Below are 19,950 nucleotides of genomic sequence, written 5' to 3'. Positions count from 1 at the left end.
GCGCATGAGACTTGTAGTTTTTAAAAATGTTTTCATTTTTGATGAGACGCTGAATAAAAGAAGTTTAATCGCCGGCAAACGAAAACCTGCGATTTCCCGTAAATCCCGGACTCGGCCCGTATAGTCAAAAGTATACAAAGAAAGTACCCAGTGAGTAAACTCATTTCCCAAACGATTATTTAAATTATTTCACCACTAAAGCCCATGAGACTTGTAGTTTTTAAAAATGTTTTCATTTTTGATGAGACGCTGAATAAAAGAAGTTTAATCGCCGGCAAACGAAAACCCGCGATTTCCCGTAAATCCCGGACTCGGCCCGTATAGTCAAAAGTATACAAGGAAAGTACCCAGTGAGTAAACTCATTTCCCGAACGAATTTTTAAATTATTTTTTAACCACTAAAACGCATGAGACTTGTAGTTTTCAGAAATCTTTTCATTTTTGATGAGACGCTTAATAAAGTGGTTTAATCGCCGGCAAACGAAAACCCGCGATTTCCCGTAAATCCCGGACTCGGCCCGTATAGTCAAAAGTATACAAAGAAAGTACCCAGGGTGTAAACTCATTTCTCGAACGATTTTTTAAATTATTTTTTCACCACTAAAACGCATGAGACTTGCAGTTTTCAAAAATGTTTTCATTTTTGATGAGCCGCTGAATAAAAGAAGTTTAATCGCCGGCAAACGAAAACCCGCGATTTCCCGTAAATCCCGGTCTCGGCCCGTATAGTCAAAAGTATACAAGGAAAGTACCAAGTGAGTAAACTCATTTCCCTAACGAATTTTTAAATTATTTTTTCACCACTAAAACGCATGAGACTTGTAGCTTTCAAAAATGTTTTCATTTTTGATGAGACGCGGAATAAAAGAAGTTTAATCGCCGGCAAACGAAAACCTGCGATTTCCCGTAAATCCCGGACTCGGCCCGTATAGTCAAAAGTATACAAAGAAAGTACCCAGGGTGTAAACGCATTTCCCGAACGATTTTTTAAATTATTTTTTCACCACTAAAACGCATGAAACTTGTAGTTTTCAAAAATGTTTTCATTTTTGATGAGACGCTGAATAAAAGAAGTTTAATCGCCGGCAAACGAAAACCTGCGATTTCCCGTAAATCCCGGACTCGGCCCGTATAGTCAAAAGTATACAAAGAAAGTACCCAGGCAGTAAATTCATTTCCCAAACGATTATTTAAATTATTTCACCACTAAAGCCCATGAGACTTGTAGTTTTTAAAAATCTTTTCATTTTTGATGAGACGCTTAATGAAGGAGGTTTAATCGCCGGCAAACGAAAACCCGAGATTTCCCGTAAATCCCGGGCTTGGCCCGTATAGTCAAAAGTATACAAAGATAGTACCCAGGGAGTAAACTCATTTCCCGAACGATTTTTTAATTTATTTTTTCACCACTAAAACGCATGAGACTTGTAGTTTTCAAAAATGTTTTCATTTTTGATGAGACGCTGAATAAAAGAAGTTTAATCGCCGGCAAACGAAAACCTGCGATTTCCCGTAAATCCCGGACTCGGCCCGTATAGTCAAAAGTATACAAAGAAAGTGCCCAGGGAGTAAACTAATTTCCCAAACGATTTTTTGAATTATTATTTCACCACTAAAGCCCATGAGACTTGTATTTTTTAAAAATGTTTTCATTTTTGATGAGACGCTGAATAAAAGAAGTTTAATCGCCCTCAAACGAAAACCCGCGATTTCCCGTAAATTCCGGACTCGGCCCGTATAGTCCAAAGTATACAAAGAAAGTCCCAAGGGAGTAAACTCAATTCCCGAACGATTTTTTAAATTAATTTTTCACCACTAAAACGCATGAGACTTGTAGTTTTCAAAAATGTTTTCATTTTTGATGAGACGCTGAATAAAAGAAGTTTAATCGCCGGCAAACGAAAACCTGCGATTTCCCGTAAATCCCGGACTCGGCCCGTATAGTCAAAAGTATACAAAGAAAGTACCCCGGGAGTAAACTCATTTCCCAAACGATTTTTTAAATTTATATTTTACCACTAAAGCCCATGAGACTTGTAGTTTTTAAAAATGTTTTCATTTTTGATGAGACGCTTAATGAAAGAGGTTTAATCGCCGGCAAACGAAAACCCGCGATTTCCCGTAAATCCCGGGCTTGGCTCGTATAGTCGAATGTATACAAAGAAAGTACCCTGTGAGTAAACTCATTTCCAGAACGATTTTTTAATTTACTTTTTCACCACTAAAACGCATGAGACTTGTAGTTTTCAAAAATGTTTTCATTTTTGATGAGACGCCTAATGAAGGAGGTTTAATCGCCGGCAAACGAAAACCCGAGATTTCCCGTAAATCCCGGGCTTGGCCCGTATAGTCAAAAGTATACAAAGATAGTACCCAGGGAGTAAACTCATTTCCCGAACGATTTTTTAATTTATTTTTTCACAACTAAAACGCATGAGACTTGTAGTTTTCAAAAATGTTTTCATTTTTGATGAGACGCTGAATAAAAGAAGTTTACTCGCCGGCAAACGAAAACCTGCGATTTCCCGTAAATCCCGGACTCGGCCCGTATAGTCAAAAGTATACAAAGAAAGTGCCCAGGGAGTAAACTAATTTCCCAAACGATTTTTTAAGTTATTTTTACACCACCAAAACGCATGAGACTTGTAGTTTTCCGAAATCTTTTCATTTTTGATGAGACGCTTAATGAAAGTGGTTTAATCGCCGGCAAACGAAAACCCGCGATTTCCTGTAAATCCCGGACTCGGCCCGTATAGTCAAAAGTATACAAAGAAAGTACCCAGGGAGTAAACTCATTTCCCAAACGATTTTTTAAATTTATATTTTACCACTAAAGCGCATGAGACTTGTAGTTTTTAAAAATGTTTTCATTTTTGATGAGACGCTGAATAAAAGAAGTTTAATCGCCGGCAAACGAAAACCTGCGATTTCCCGTAAATCCCGGACTCGGCCCGTATAGTCAAAAGTATACAAAGAAAGTACCCAGTGAGTAAACTCATTTCCCAAACGATTATTTAAATTATTTCACCACTAAAGCCCATGAGACTTGTAGTTTTTAAAAATGTTTTCATTTTTGATGAGACGCTGAATAAAAGAAGTTTAATCGCCGGCAAACGAAAACCCGCGATTTCCCGTAAATCCCGGACTCGGCCCGTATAGTCAAAAGTATACAAGGAAAGTACCCAGTGAGTAAACTCATTTCCCGAACGAATTTTTAAATTATTTTTTAACCACTAAAACGCATGAGACTTGTAGTTTTCAGAAATCTTTTCATTTTTGATGAGACGCTTAATAAAGTGGTTTAATCGCCGGCAAACGAAAACCCGCGATTTCCCGTAAATCCCGGACTCGGCCCGTATAGTCAAAAGTATACAAAGAAAGTACCCAGGGTGTAAACTCATTTCTCGAACGATTTTTTAAATTATTTTTTCACCACTAAAACGCATGAGACTTGCAGTTTTCAAAAATGTTTTCATTTTTGATGAGCCGCTGAATAAAAGAAGTTTAATCGCCGGCAAACGAAAACCCGCGATTTCCCGTAAATCCCGGTCTCGGCCCGTATAGTCAAAAGTATACAAGGAAAGTACCAAGTGAGTAAACTCATTTCCCTAACGAATTTTTAAATTATTTTTTCACCACTAAAACGCATGAGACTTGTAGCTTTCAAAAATGTTTTCATTTTTGATGAGACGCGGAATAAAAGAAGTTTAATCGCCGGCAAACGAAAACCTGCGATTTCCCGTAAATCCCGGACTCGGCCCGTATAGTCAAAAGTATACAAAGAAAGTACCCAGGGTGTAAACGCATTTCCCGAACGATTTTTTAAATTATTTTTTCACCACTAAAACGCATGAAACTTGTAGTTTTCAAAAATGTTTTCATTTTTGATGAGACGCTGAATAAAAGAAGTTTAATCGCCGGCAAACGAAAACCTGCGATTTCCCGTAAATCCCGGACTCGGCCCGTATAGTCAAAAGTATACAAAGAAAGTACCCAGGCAGTAAATTCATTTCCCAAACGATTATTTAAATTATTTCACCACTAAAGCCCATGAGACTTGTAGTTTTTAAAAATCTTTTCATTTTTGATGAGACGCTTAATGAAGGAGGTTTAATCGCCGGCAAACGAAAACCCGAGATTTCCCGTAAATCCCGGGCTTGGCCCGTATAGTCAAAAGTATACAAAGATAGTACCCAGGGAGTAAACTCATTTCCCGAACGATTTTTTAATTTATTTTTTCACCACTAAAACGCATGAGACTTGTAGTTTTCAAAAATGTTTTCATTTTTGATGAGACGCTGAATAAAAGAAGTTTAATCGCCGGCAAACGAAAACCTGCGATTTCCCGTAAATCCCGGACTCGGCCCGTATAGTCAAAAGTATACAAAGAAAGTGCCCAGGGAGTAAACTAATTTCCCAAACGATTTTTTGAATTATTATTTCACCACTAAAGCCCATGAGACTTGTATTTTTTAAAAATGTTTTCATTTTTGATGAGACGCTGAATAAAAGAAGTTTAATCGCCCTCAAACGAAAACCCGCGATTTCCCGTAAATTCCGGACTCGGCCCGTATAGTCCAAAGTATACAAAGAAAGTCCCAAGGGAGTAAACTCAATTCCCGAACGATTTTTTAAATTAATTTTTCACCACTAAAACGCATGAGACTTGTAGTTTTCAAAAATGTTTTCATTTTTGATGAGACGCTGAATAAAAGAAGTTTAATCGCCGGCAAACGAAAACCTGCGATTTCCCGTAAATCCCGGACTCGGCCCGTATAGTCAAAAGTATACAAAGAAAGTACCCCGGGAGTAAACTCATTTCCCAAACGATTTTTTAAATTTATATTTTACCACTAAAGCCCATGAGACTTGTAGTTTTTAAAAATGTTTTCATTTTTGATGAGACGCTTAATGAAAGAGGTTTAATCGCCGGCAAACGAAAACCCGCGATTTCCCGTAAATCCCGGGCTTGGCCCGTATAGTCGAATGTATACAAAGAAAGTACCCTGTGAGTAAACTCATTTCCAGAACGATTTTTTAATTTACTTTTTCACCACTAAAACGCATGAGACTTGTAGTTTTCAAAAATGTTTTCATTTTTGATGAGACGCCTAATGAAGGAGGTTTAATCGCCGGCAAACGAAAACCCGAGATTTCCCGTAAATCCCGGGCTTGGCCCGTATAGTCAAAAGTATACAAAGATAGTACCCAGGGAGTAAACTCATTTCCCGAACGATTTTTTAATTTATTTTTTCACAACTAAAACGCATGAGACTTGTAGTTTTCAAAAATGTTTTCATTTTTGATGAGACGCTGAATAAAAGAAGTTTACTCGCCGGCAAACGAAAACCTGCGATTTCCCGTAAATCCCGGACTCGGCCCGTATAGTCAAAAGTATACAAAGAAAGTGCCCAGGGAGTAAACTAATTTCCCAAACGATTTTTTGAATTATTATTTCACCACTAAAGCCCATGAGACTAGTAGTTTTTAAAAATGTTTTCATTTTTGATGAGACGCTGAATAAAAGAAGTTTAATCGCCGGCAAACGAAAACCTGCGATTTCCCGTAAATCCCGGACTCGGCCCGTATAGTCAAAAGTATACAAAGAAAGTACCCCGGGAGTAAACTCATTTCCCAAACGATTTTTTAAATTTATATTTTACCACTAAAGCCCATGAGACTTGTAGTTTTTAAAAATGTTTTCATTTTTGATGAGACGCTTAATGAAAGAGGTTTAATCGCCGGCAAACGAAAACCCGCGATTTCCCGTAAATCCCGGGCTTGGCCCGTATAGTCGAATGTATACAAAGAAAGTACCCTGTGAGTAAACTCATTTCCAGAACGATTTTTGAATTTACTTTTTCACCACTAAAACGCATGAGACTTGTAGTTTTTAAAAATGTTTTCATTTTTGATGAGACGCTGAATAAAAGAAGTTTAATCGCCGGCAAACGAAAACCTGCGATTTCCCGTAAATCCCGGACTCGGCCCGTATAGTCAAAAGTATACAAAGAAAGTACCCCGGGAATAAACTCATTTCCCAAACGATTTTTTAAATTTATATTTTACCACTAAAGCCCATGAGACTTGTAGTTTTTAAAAATGTTTTCATTTTTGATGAGACGCTTAATGAAAGAGGTTTAATCGCCGGCAAACGAAAACCCGCGATTTCCCGTAAATCCCGGGCTTGGCCCGTATAGTCGAATGTATACAAAGAAAGTACCCTGTGAGTAAACTCATTTCCAGAACGATTTTTTAATTTACTTTTTCACCACTAAAACGCATGAGACTTGTAGTTTTCAAAAATGTTTTCATTTTTGATGAGACGCCTAATGAAGGAGGTTTAATCGCCGGCAAACGAAAACCCGAGATTTCCCGTAAATCCCGGGCTTGGCCCGTATAGTCAAAAGTATACAAAGATAGTACCCAGGGAGTAAACTCATTTCCCGAACGATTTTTTAATTTATTTTTTCACCACTAAAACGCATGAGACTTGTAGTTTTCAAAAATGTTTTCATTTTTGATGAGACGCTGAATAAAAGAAGTTTACTCGCCGGTAAACGAAAACCTGCGATTTCCCGTAAATCCCGGACTCGGCCCGTATAGTCAAAAGTATACAAAGAAAGTGCCCAGGGAGTAAACTAATTTCCCAAACGATTTTTTGAATTATTATTTCACCACTAAAGCCCATGAGACTTGTAGTTTTTAAAAATGTTTTCATTTTTGATGAGACGCTGAATAAAAGAAGTTTAATCGCCGGCAAACGAAAGCCCGCGATTTCCCGTAAAACCCGGACTCGGCCCGTATAGTCAAAAGTATACAAAGAAAGTACCCAGGGAGTAAACTCAATTCCCAAACGATTTTTTAAATTAATTTTTCACCACTAAAACGCATAAGACTTGTAGTTTTCAAAAATGTTTTCATTTTTGATGAGACGCTGAATAAAAGAAGTTTAATCGCCGGCAAACGAAAACCTGCGATTTCCCGTAAATCCCGGACTCGGCCCGTATAGTCAAAAGTATACAAAGAAAGTACCCCGGGAGTAAAATCATTTCCCAAACGATTTTTTAAATTTATATTTTACCACTAAAGCCCATGAGACTTGTAGTTTTTAAAAATGTTTTCATTTTTGATGAGACGCTTAATGAAAGAGGTTTAATCGCCGGCAAACGAAAACCCGCGATTTCCCGTAAATCCCGGGCTTGGCCCGTATAGTCGAATGCATACAAAGAAAGTACCCTGTGAGTAAACTCCTTTCCAGAACGATTTTTTAATTTACTTTTTCACCACTAAAACGCATGAGACTTGTAGTTTTCAAAAATGTTTTCATTTTTGATGAGACGCCTAATGAAGGAGGTTTAATCGCCGGCAAACGAAAACCCGAGATTTCCCGTAAATCCCGGGCTTGGCCCGTATAGTCAAAAGTATACAAAGATAGTACCCAGGGAGTAAACTCATTTCCCGAACGATTTTTTAATTAATTTTTTCACCACTAAAACGCATGAGACTTGTATTTTTAAAAAATGTTTTCATTTTTGATGAGACGCTGAATAAAAGAAGTTTAATCGCCGGCAAACGAAAACCTGCGATTTCCCGTAAATCCCGGACTCGGCCCGTATAGTCAAAAGTATACAAAGAAAGTGCCCAGGGAGTAAACTAATTTCCCAAACGATTTTTTGAATTATTATTTCACCACTAAAGCCCATGAGACTTGTAGTTTTTAAAAATGTTTTCATTTTTGATGAGACGCTGAATAAAAGAAGTTTAATCGCCCTCAAACGAAAACCCGCGATTTCCCGTAAATTCCGGACTCGGCCCGTATAGTCCAAAGTATACAAAGAAAGTACCAAGGGAGTAAACTCAATTCCCGAACGATTTTTTAAATTAATTTTTCACCACTAAAACGCATGAGACTTGTAGTTTTCAAAAATGTTTTCATTTTTGATGAGACGCTGAATAAAAGAAGTTTAATCTCCGGCAAACGAAAACCTGCGATTTCCCGTAAATCCCGGACTCGGCCCGTATAGTCAAAAGTATACAAAGAAAGTACCCCGGGAGTAAACTCATTTCCCAAACGATTTTTTAAATTTATATTTTACCACTAAAGCCCATGAGACTTGTAGTTTTTAAAAATGTTTTCATTTTTGATGAGACGCTAAATGAAAGAGGTTTAATCGCCGGCAAACGAAAACCCGCGATTTCCCGTAAATCCCGGGCTTGGCCCGTATAGTCGAATGTATACAAAGAAAGTACCCTGTGAGTAAACTCATTTCCAGAACGATTTTTTAATTTACTTTTTCACCACTAAAACGCATGAGACTTGTAGTTTTCAAAAATGTTTTCATTTTTGATGAGACGCCTAATGAAGGAGGTTTAATCGCCGGCAAACGAAAACCCGAGATTTCCCGTAAATCCCGGGCTTGGCCCGTATAGTCAAAAGTATACAAAGATAGTACCCAGGGAGTAAACTCATTTCCCGAACGATTTTTTAATTTATTTTTTCACCACTAAAACGCATGAGACTTGTAGTTTTCAAAAATGTTTTCATTTTTGATGAGACGCTGAATAAAAGAAGTTTACTCGCCGGCAAACGAAAACCTGCGATTTCCCGTAAATCCCGGACTCGGCCCGTATAGTCAAAAGTATACAAAGAAAGTGCCCAGGGAGTAAACTAATTTCCCAAACGATTTTTTGAATTATTATTTCACCACTAAAGCCCATGAGACTTGTAGTTTTTAAAAATGTTTTCATTTTTGATGAGACGCTGAATAAAAGAAGTTTAATCGCCGGCAAACGAAAACCCGCGATTTCCCGTAAAACCCGGACTCGGCCCGTATAGTCAAAAGTATACAAAGAAAGTACCCAGGGAGTAAACTCAATACCCAAACGATTTTTTAAATTAATTTTTCACCACTAAAACGCATGAGACTTGTAGTTTTCAAAAATGTTTTCATTTTTGATGAGACGCTGAATAAAAGAAGTTTAATCGCCGGCAAACGAAAACCTGCGATTTCCCGTAAATCCCGGACTCGGCCCGTATAGTCAAAAGTATACAAAGAAAGTACCCCGGGAGTAAACTCATTTCCCAAACGATTTTTTAAATTTATATTTTACCACTAAAGCCCATGAGACTTGTAGTTTTTAAAAATGTTTTCATTTTTGATGAGAGGCTTAATGAAAGAGGTTTAATCGCCGGCAAACGAAAACCCGCGATTTCCCGTAAATCCCGGGCTTGGCCCGTGTAGTCGAATGTATACAAAGAAAGTACCCTGTGAGTAAACTCATTTCCAGAAGGATTTTTTAATTTACTTTTTCACCACTAAAACGCATGAGACTTGTAGTTTTCAAAAATGTTTTCATTTTTGATGAGACGCCTAATGAAGGAGGTTTAATCGCCGGCAAACGAAAACCCGAGATTTCCCGTAAATCCCGGGCTTGGCCCGTATAGTCAAAAGTATACAAAGATATTACCCAGGGAGTAAACTCATTTCCCGAACGATTTTTTGAATTATTATTTCACCACTAAAGCCCATGAGACTTGTAGTGTTTAAAAATGTTTTCATTTTTGATGAGACGCTGAATAAAAGAAGTTTAATCGCCGGCAAACGAAAACCCGCGATTTCCCGTAAATCCCGGACTCGGCCCGTATAGTCAAAAGTATACAAAGAAAGTACCCAGGGAGTAAACTCAATTCCAAACGATTTTTTAAATTATTTTTTCACCACTAAAACGCATGAGACTTTTACTTTTCAGAAATGTTTTCATTTTTGATGAGACGCTTAATGAAAGTGGTTTAATTGCCGGCAAACGAAAACCCGCGATTTCCCGTAAATCTCGGGCTTGGCCGGTATAGTCGAATGTATACAAAGAAAGTACCCTGTGAGTAAACTCATTTCCAAAACGATTTTTTAAATTATCTTTTCACCAATAAAACGCATGAGACTTGTAGTTTTCAAAAATGTTTTCATTTTTGATGAGACGCTGAATTAGAGAAGTTTAATCGCCGGCAAACGAAAACCCGGCATTTCCCGTAAACCCCGGACTCGGCCCGTATAGTCAAAAGTATACAAAAAAAGTACGCAAGGAGTAAACTCATTTCCCGAACGATTTTTTAAATTATTTTTTCACCACTAAAACGCATGAGACTTGAAGTTTTCAAAAATGTTTTCATTTTTGATGAGACGGTTAATGAAAGAAGTTTAATCGCCGGCAAACGAAAACCCGCGACTTCCCGTAAATCCCGGACTCGGCCCGTATAGTCAAAAGTATACAAAGAAAGTACCCAAGGAGTAAACTCATTTCCCGAACGATTTTTTAAATTATTTTTTCACCAGTAAAACGCATGAGACTTGTAGTTTTCAAAAATGTTTTCATTTTTGATGAGACGGTTAATGAAAGAAGTTTAATCGCCGGCAAACGAAAATCAGCGATTTCCCGTAAATCCCGGGCTTGGCCCGTATAGTCGAATGTATACAAAGAAAGTACCCTGTGAGTAAACTCATTTCCCAAACGATTTTTTAAATTATTTTTTCACCACTAAAACGCATGAGACTTGTAGTTTTCAGAAATGTTGATGAGACGCTGAATAAAAGAAGTTTTTATCGCCGGCAAACGAAAACCCACGACTTCCCGTAAATCCCGGACTCGGAACGTATAGTCAAAAAAGGTTACAAAGAAAGTACCCAGGGGGTAAACTCATTTTCCAAACGATTTTTTAAATTATTATTTCACCACTAAAGCCCATGAGACTTGTAGTATTCAAAAATGTTTTCATTTTTGATGAGACGCTGAATAAAAGAAGTTTAATCGCCAGCAAACGAAAACCCGCCACTTCCCGTAAACCCCGGACTCGGCCCGCATAGTCAAAAGTATACAAGGAATGTACCCAGGGAGTAAACTCATTTCCCGAACGATTTTTTAAATTATTTTTTTACCACTAAAACGCATGGGACTTGTAGTTTTCAAAAATGTTTTCATTTTTGATGAGACGCTGAATAAAAGAAGTTTAATCGCCGGCAAACGAAAACCCGCCATATCCCGTAAACCCTGGACTCGGCCCGTATAATCAAAAGTATACAAAGAAAGTACCCAGGGGGTAAACTCATTTTCCGAACGATTTTTTAAATTATTATTTCACCACTAAAGCCCATCAGACTTGTAGTTTTTAAAAATGTTTTCATTTTTGATGAGACGCTAAATGAAAGAGGTTTAATCGCCGGCAAACGAAAACCCGCGATTTCCCGTAAATCCCGGGCTTGGCCCGTATAGTCGAATGTATACAAAGAAAGTACCCTGTGAGTAAACTCATTTCCAGAACGATTTTTTAATTTACTTTTTCACCACTAAAACGCATGAGACTTGTAGTTTTCAAAAATGTTTTCATTTTTGATGAGACGCCTAATGAAGGAGGTTTAATCGCCGGCAAACGAAAACCCGAGATTTCCCGTAAATCCCGGGCTTGGCCCGTATAGTCAAAAGTATACAAAGATAGTACCCAGGGAGTAAACTCATTTCCCGAACGATTTTTTAATTTATTTTTTCACCACTAAAACGCATGAGACTTGTAGTTTTCAAAAATGTTTTCATTTTTGATGAGACGCTGAATAAAAGAAGTTTACTCGCCGGCAAACGAAAACCTGCGATTTCCCGTAAATCCCGGACTCGGCCCGTATAGTCAAAAGTATACAAAGAAAGTGCCCAGGGAGTAAACTAATTTCCCAAACGATTTTTTGAATTATTATTTCACCACTAAAGCCCATGAGACTTGTAGTTTTTAAAAATGTTTTCATTTTTGATGAGACGCTGAATAAAAGAAGTTTAATCGCCGGCAAACGAAAACCCGCGATTTCCCGCAAAACCCGGACTCGGCCCGTATAGTCAAAAGTATACAAAGAAAGTACCCAGGGAGTAAACTCAATTCCCAAACGATTTTTTAAATTAATTTTTCACCACTAAAACGCATGAGACTTGTAGTTTTCAAAAATGTTTTCATTTTTGATGAGACGCTGAATAAAAGAAGTTTAATCGCCGGCAAACGAAAACCTGCGATTTCCCGTAAATCCCGGACTCGGCCCGTATAGTCAAAAGTATACAAAGAAAGTACCCCGGGAGTAAACTCATTTCCCAAACGATTTTTTAAATTTATATTTTACCACTAAAGCCCATGAGACTTGTAGTTTTTAAAAATGTTTTCATTTTTGATGAGACGCTTAATGAAAGAGGTTTAATCGCCGGCAAACGAAAACCCGCGATTTCCCGTAAATCCCGGGCTTGGCCCGTGTAGTCGAATGTATACAAAGAAAGTACCCTGTGAGTAAACTCATTTCCAGAACGATTTTTTAATTTACTTTTTCACCACTAAAACGCATGAGACTTGTAGTTTTCAAAAATGTTTTCATTTTTGATGAGACGCCTAATGAAGGAGATTTAATCGCCGGCAAACGAAAACCCGAGATTTCCCGTAAATCCCGGGCTTGGCCCGTATAGTCAAAAGTATACAAAGATAGTACCCAGGGAGTAAACTCATTTCCCGAACGATTTTTTGAATTATTATTTCACCACTAAAGCCCATGAGACTTGTAGTGTTTAAAAATGTTTTCATTTTTGATGAGACGCTGAATAAAAGAAGTTTAATCGCCGGCAAACGAAAACCCGCGATTTCCCGTAAATCCCGGACTCGGCCCGTATAGTCAAAAGTATACAAAGAAAGTACCCAGGGAGTAAACTCAATTCCAAACGATTTTTTGAATTATTATTTCACCACTAAAGCCCATGAGACTTGTAGTTTTTAAAAATGTTTTCATTTTTGATGAGACGCTGAATAAAAGAAGTTTAATCGCCGGCAAACGAAAACCCGCGATTTCCCGCAAAACCCGGACTCGGCCCGTATAGTCAAAAGTATACAAAGAAAGTACCCAGGGAGTAAACTCAATTCCCAAACGATTTTTTAAATTAATTTTTCACCACTAAAACGCATGAGACTTGTAGTTTTCAAAAATGTTTTCATTTTTGATGAGACGCTGAATAAAAGAAGTTTAATCGCCGGCAAACGAAAACCTGCGATTTCCCGTAAATCCCGGACTCGGCCCGTATAGTCAAAAGTATACAAAGAAAGTACCCCGGGAGTAAACTCATTTCCCAAACGATTTTTTAAATTTATATTTTACCACTAAAGCCCATGAGACTTGTAGTTTTTAAAAATGTTTTCATTTTTGATGAGACGCTTAATGAAAGAGGTTTAATCGCCGGCAAACGAAAACCCGTGATTTCCCGTAAATCCCGGGCTTGGCCCGTGTAGTCGAATGTATACAAAGAAAGTACCCTGTGAGTAAACTCATTTCCAGAACGATTTTTTAATTTACTTTTTCACCACTAAAACGCATGAGACTTGTAGTTTTCAAAAATGTTTTCATTTTTGATGAGACGCCTAATGAAGGAGATTTAATCGCCGGCAAACGAAAACCCGAGATTTCCCGTAAATCCCGGGCTTGGCCCGTATAGTCAAAAGTATACAAAGATAGTACCCAGGGAGTAAACTCATTTCCCGAACGATTTTTTGAATTATTATTTCACCACTAAAGCCCATGAGACTTGTAGTGTTTAAAAATGTTTTCATTTTTGATGAGACGCTGAATAAAAGAAGTTTAATCGCCGGCAAACGAAAACCCGCGATTTCCCGTAAATCCCGGACTCGGCCCGTATAGTCAAAAGTATACAAAGAAAGTACCCAGGGAGTAAACTCAATTCCAAACGATTTTTTAAATTATTTTTTCACCACTAAAACGCATGAGACTTTTACTTTTCAGAAATGTTTTCATTTTTGATGAGACGCTTAATGAAAGTGGTTTAATTGCCGGCAAACGAAAACCCGCGATTTCCCGTAAATCTCGGGCTTGGCCGGTATAGTCGAATGTATACAAAGAAAGTACCCTGTAAGTAAACTCATTTCCAAAACGATTTTTTAAATTATCTTTTCACCAATAAAACGCATGAGACTTGTAGTTTTCAAAAATGTTTTCATTTTTGATGAGACGCTGAAATAGAGAAGTTTAATCGCCGGCAAACGAAAACCCGGCATTTCCCGTAAACCCCGGACTCGGCCCGTATAGTCAAAAGTATACAAAAAAAGTACGCAAGGAGTAAACTCATTTCCCGAACGATTTTTTAAATTATTTTTTCACCACTAAAACGCATGAGACTTGAAGTTTTCAAAAATGTTTTCATTTTTGATGAGACGGTTAATGAAAGAAGTTTAATCGCCGGCAAACGAAAACCCGCGACTTCCCGTAAATCCCGGACTCGGCCCGTATAGTCAAAAGTATACAAAGAAAGTACCCAAGGAGTAAACTCATTTCCCGAACGATTTTTTAAATTATTTTTTCACCACTAAAACGCATGAGACTTGTAGTTTTCAAAAATGTTTTCATTTTTGATGAGACGGTTAATGAAAGAAGTTTAATCGCCGGCAAACGAAAATCAGCGATTTCCCGTAAATCCCGGGCTTGGCCCGTATAGTCGAATGTATACAAAGAAAGTACCCTGTGAGTAAACTCATTTCCCAAACGATTTTTTAAATTATTTTTTCACCACTAAAACGCATGAGACTTGTAGTTTTCAGAAATGTTGATGAGACACTGAATAAAAGAAGTTTTTATCGCCGGCAAACGAAAACCCACGACTTCCCGTAAATCCCGGACTCGGCACGTATAGTCAAAAAAGGTTACAAAGAAAATACCCAGGGGGTAAACTCATTTTCCAAACGATTTTTTAAATTATTATTTCACCACTAAAGCCCATGAGACTTGTAGTATTCAAAAATGTTTTCATTTTTGATGAGACGCTGAATAAAAGAAGTTTAATCGCAAGCAAACGAAAACCCGCCACTTCCCGTAAACCCCGGACTCGGCCCGCATAGTCAAAAGTATACAAGGAATGTACCCAGGGAGTAAACTCATTTCCCGAACGATTTTTTAAATTATTTTTTTACCACTAAAACGCATGGGACTTGTAGTTTTCAAAAATGTTTTCATTTTTGATGAGACGCTGAATAAAAGAAGTTTAATCGCCGGCAAACGAAAACCCGCCATATCCCGTAAACCCTGGACTTGGCCCGTATAGTCAAAAGTATACAAAGAAAGTACCCAGGGGGTAAACTCATTTTCCGAACGATTTTTTAAATTATTATTTCACCACTAAAGGCCATCAGACTTGTAGTATTCAAAAGAGTTTTCATTTTTGATGAGACGCTGAATAAAAGAAGTTTAATCGCCAGCAAACGAAAACCCGCCATTTCCCGTAAACCCCGGACTCGGCCCGCATAGTCAAAAGTATACAAGGAATGTACCCAGGGAGTAAATTCATTTCCCGAACGATTTTTTAAATTATTTTTTTACCACTAAAACGCATGGGACTTGTAGTTTTCAAAAATGTTTTCATTTTTGATGAGACGCTGAATAAAAGAAGTTTAATCGCCGGCAAACGAAAACCCGCCATATCCCGTAAACCCTGGACTCGGCCTGTTTAATCAAAAGAATACAAAGAAAGTACCCAGGGAGTAAACTTATTTCCCGCACGATTTTTTAAATTATTTTTTCACAACTAAAACGCATGAGACTTGTAGTATTCAAAAATGTTTTCATTTTTGATGAGACGCTGAATAAAAGAAGTTTAATCGCCGGCAAACGAAAACCCGCGATTTCCCGTAAAACCCGGACTCGGCCCGTATAGTCAAAAGTATACAAAGAAAGTACCCAGGGAGTAAACTCAATTCCCAAACGATTTTTTAAATTAATTTTTCACCACTAAAACGCATGAGACTTGTAGTTTTCAAAAATGTTTTCATTTTTGATGAGACGCTGAATAAAAGAAGTTTAATCGCCGGCAAACGAAAACCTGCAATTTCCCGTAAATCCCGGACTCGGCCCGTATAGTCAAAAGTATACAAAGAAAGTACCCCGGGAGTAAACTCATTTCCCAAACGATTTTTTAAATTTATATTTTACCACTAAAGCCCATGAGACTTGTAGTTTTTAAAAATGTTTTCATTTTTGATGAGACGCTTAATGAAAGAGGTTTAATCGCCGCAAACGAAAACCCGCGATTTCCCGTAAATCCCGGGCTTGGCCCGTGTAGTCGAATGTATACAAAGAAAGTACCCTGTGAGTAAACTCATTTCCAGAACGATTTTTTAATTTACTTTTTCACCACTAAAACGCATGAGACTTGTAGTTTTCAAAAATGTTTTCATTTTTGATGACACGCCTAATGAAGGAGGTTTAATCGCCGGCAAACGAAAACCCGAGATTTCCCGTAAATCCCGGGCTTGGCCCGTATAGTCAAAAGTATACAAAGATAGTACCCAGGGAGTAAACTCATTTCCCGAACGATTTTTTGAATTATTATTTCACCACTAAAGCCCATCAGACTTGTAGTATTCAAAAGAGTTTTCATTTTTGATGAGACGCTGAATAAAAGAAGTTTAATCGCCAGCAAACGAAAACCCGCCATTTCCCGTAAACCCCGGACTCGGCCCGCATAGTCAAAAGTATACAAGGAATGTACCCAGGGAGTAAATTCATTTCCCGAACGATTTTTTAAATTATTTTTTTACCACTAAAACGCATGGGACTTGTAGTTTTCAAAAATGTTTTCATTTTTGATGAGACGCTGAATAAAAGAAGTTTAATCGCCGGCAAACGAAAACCCGCCATATCCCGTAAACCCTGGACTCGGCCTGTTTAATCAAAAGTATACAAAGAAAGTACCCAGGGAGTAAACTTATTTCCCGAACGATTTTTTAAATTATTTTTTCACAACTAAAACGCATGAGACTTGTAGTATTCAAAAATGTTTTCATTTTTGATGAGACGCTGAATAAAAGAAGTTTAATCGCCGGCAAACGAAAACCCGCGATTTCCCGTAAAACCCGGACTCGGCCCGTATAGTCAAAAGTATACAAAGAAAGTACCCAGGGAGTAAACTCAATTCCCAAACGATTTTTTAAATTAATTTTTCACCACTAAAACGCATGAGACTTGTAGTTTTCAAAAATGTTTTCATTTTTGATGAGACGCTGAATAAAAGAAGTTTAATCGCCGGCAAACGAAAACCTGCAATTTCCCGTAAATCCCGGACTCGGCCCGTATAGTCAAAAGTATACAAAGAAAGTACCCCGGGAGTAAACTCATTTCCCAAACGATTTTTTAAATTTATATTTTACCACTAAAGCCCATGAGACTTGTAGTTTTTAAAAATGTTTTCATTTTTGATGAGACGCTTAATGAAAGAGGTTTAATCGCCGCAAACGAAAACCCGCGATTTCCCGTAAATCCCGGGCTTGGCCCGTGTAGTCGAATGTATACAAAGAAAGTACCCTGTGAGTAAACTCATTTCCAGAACGATTTTTTAATTTACTTTTTCACCACTAAAACGCATGAGACTTGTAGTTTTCAAAAATGTTTTCATTTTTGATGAGACGCCTAATGAAGGAGGTTTAATCGCCGGCAAACGAAAACCCGAGATTTCCCGTAAATCCCGGGCTTGGCCCGTATAGTCAAAAGTATACAAAGATAGTACCCAGGGAGTAAACTCATTTCCCGAACGATTTTTTGAATTATTATTTCACCACTAAAGCCCATGAGACTTGTAGTGTTTAAAAATGTTTTCATTTTTGATGAGACGCTGAATAAAAGAAGTTTAATCGCCGGCAAACGAAAACCCGCGATTTCCCGTAAATCCCGGACTCGGCCCGTATAGTCAAAAGTATACAAAGAAAGTACCCAGGGAGTAAACTCAATTCCAAACGATTTTTTAAATTATTTTTTCACCACTAAAACGCATGAGACTTTTACTTTTCAGAAATGTTTTCATTTTTGATGAGACGCTTAATGACAGTGGTTTAATTGCCGGCAAACGAAAACCCGCGATTTCCTGTAAATCTCGGGCTTGGCCGGTATAGTCGAATGTATACAAAGAAAGTACCCTGTGAGTAAACTCATTTCCAAAACGATTTTTTAAATTATCTTTTCACCAATAAAACGCATGAGACTTGTAGTTTTCAAAAATGTTTTCATTTTTGATGAGACGCTGAATTAGAGAAGTTTAATCGCCGGCAAACGAAAACCCGGCATTTCCCGTAAACCCCGGACTCGGCCCGTATAGTCAAAAGTATACAAAAAAAGTACGCAAGGAGTAAACTCATTTCCCGAACGATTTTTTAAATTATTTTTTCACCACTAAAACGCATGAGACTTGAAGTTTTCAAAAATGTTTTCATTTTTGATGAGACGGTTAATGAAAGAAGTTTAATCGCCGGCAAACGAAAACCCGCGACTTCCCGTAAATCCCGGACTCGGCCCGTATAGTCAAAAGTATACAAAGAAAGTACCCAAGGAGTAAACTCATTTCCCGAACGATTTTTTAAATTATTTTTTCACCACTAAAACGCATGAGACTTGTAGTTTTCAAAAATGTTTTCATTTTTGATGAGACGGTTAATGAAAGAAGTTTAATCGCCGGCAAACGAAAATCAGCGATTTCCCGTAAATCCCGGGCTTGGCCCGTATAGTCGAATGTATACAAAGAAAGTACCCTGTGAGTAAACTCATTTCCCAAACGATTTTTTAAATTATTTTTTCACCACTAAAACGCATGAGACTTGTAGTTTTCAGAAATGTTGATGAGACGCTGAATAAAAGAAGTTTTTATCGCCGGCAAACGAAAACCCACGACTTCCCGTAAATCCCGGACTCGGCACGTATAGTCAAAAGGATACAAAGAAAGTACCCAGGGGGTAAACTCATTTTCCAAACGATTTTTTAAATTATTATTTCACCACTAAAGCCCATGAGACTTGTAGTATTCAAAAATGTTTTCATTTTTGATGAGACGCTGAATAAAAGAAGTTTAATCGCCAGCAAACGAAAACCCGCCATTTCCCGTAAACCCCGGACTCGGCCCGCATAGTCAAAAGTATACAAGGAATGTACCCAGGGAGTAAACTCATTTCCCGAACGATTTTTTAAATTATTTTTTTACCACTAAAACGCATGGGACTTGTAGTTTTCAAAAATGTTTTCATTTTTGATGAGACGCTGAATAAAAGAAGTTTAATCGCCGGCAAACGAAAACCCGCCATATCCCGTAAACCCTGGACTCGGCCTGTTTAATCAAAAGTATACAAAGAAAGTACCCAGGGAGTAAACTCATTTCCCGAACGATTTTTTAAATTATTTTTTCACAACTAAATCGCATGAGACTTGTAGTATTCAAAAATGTTTTCATTTTTGATGAGACGCTGAATAAAAGAAGTTTAATCGCCAGCAAACAAAAACCCGCCATTTCCCGTAAACCCCGGACTCGGCCCGCATAGTCAAAAGTATACAAGGAATGTACCCAGGGAGTAAACTGATTTTCCGAACGATTTTTTAAATTATTATTTCACCACTAAAGCCCATGAGACTTGTAGTATTCAAAAGAGTTTTCATTTTTGATGAGACGCTGAATAAAAGAAGTTTAATCGCCAGCAAACGAAAACCCGCCATTTCCCGTAAACCCCGGACTCGGCCCGCATAGTCAAAAGTATACAAGGAATGTACCCAGGGAGTAAATTCATTTCCCGAACGATTTTTTAAATTATTTTTTTACCACTAAAACGCATGGGACTTGTAGTTTTCAAAAATGTTTTCATTTTTGATGAGACGCTGAATAAAAGAAGTTTAATCGCCGGCAAACGAAAACCCGCCATATCCCGTAAACCCTGGACTCGGCCTGTTTAATCAAAAGTATACAAAGAAAGTACCCAGGGAGTAAACTTATTTCCCGAACGATTTTTTAAATTATTTTTTCACAACTAAAACGCATGAGACTTGTAGTATTCAAAAATGTTTTTATTTTTGATGAGACGCTGAATAAAAGAAGTTTAATCGCCAGCAAACGAAAACCCGCCATTTC

This window comes from Hydractinia symbiolongicarpus, chromosome 2 (assembly GCF_029227915.1).
Source record: "Hydractinia symbiolongicarpus strain clone_291-10 chromosome 2, HSymV2.1, whole genome shotgun sequence".
NCBI classification, from domain to species: domain Eukaryota; kingdom Metazoa; phylum Cnidaria; class Hydrozoa; order Anthoathecata; family Hydractiniidae; genus Hydractinia; species Hydractinia symbiolongicarpus.
This window is presented reverse-complemented; position numbering follows the sequence as displayed.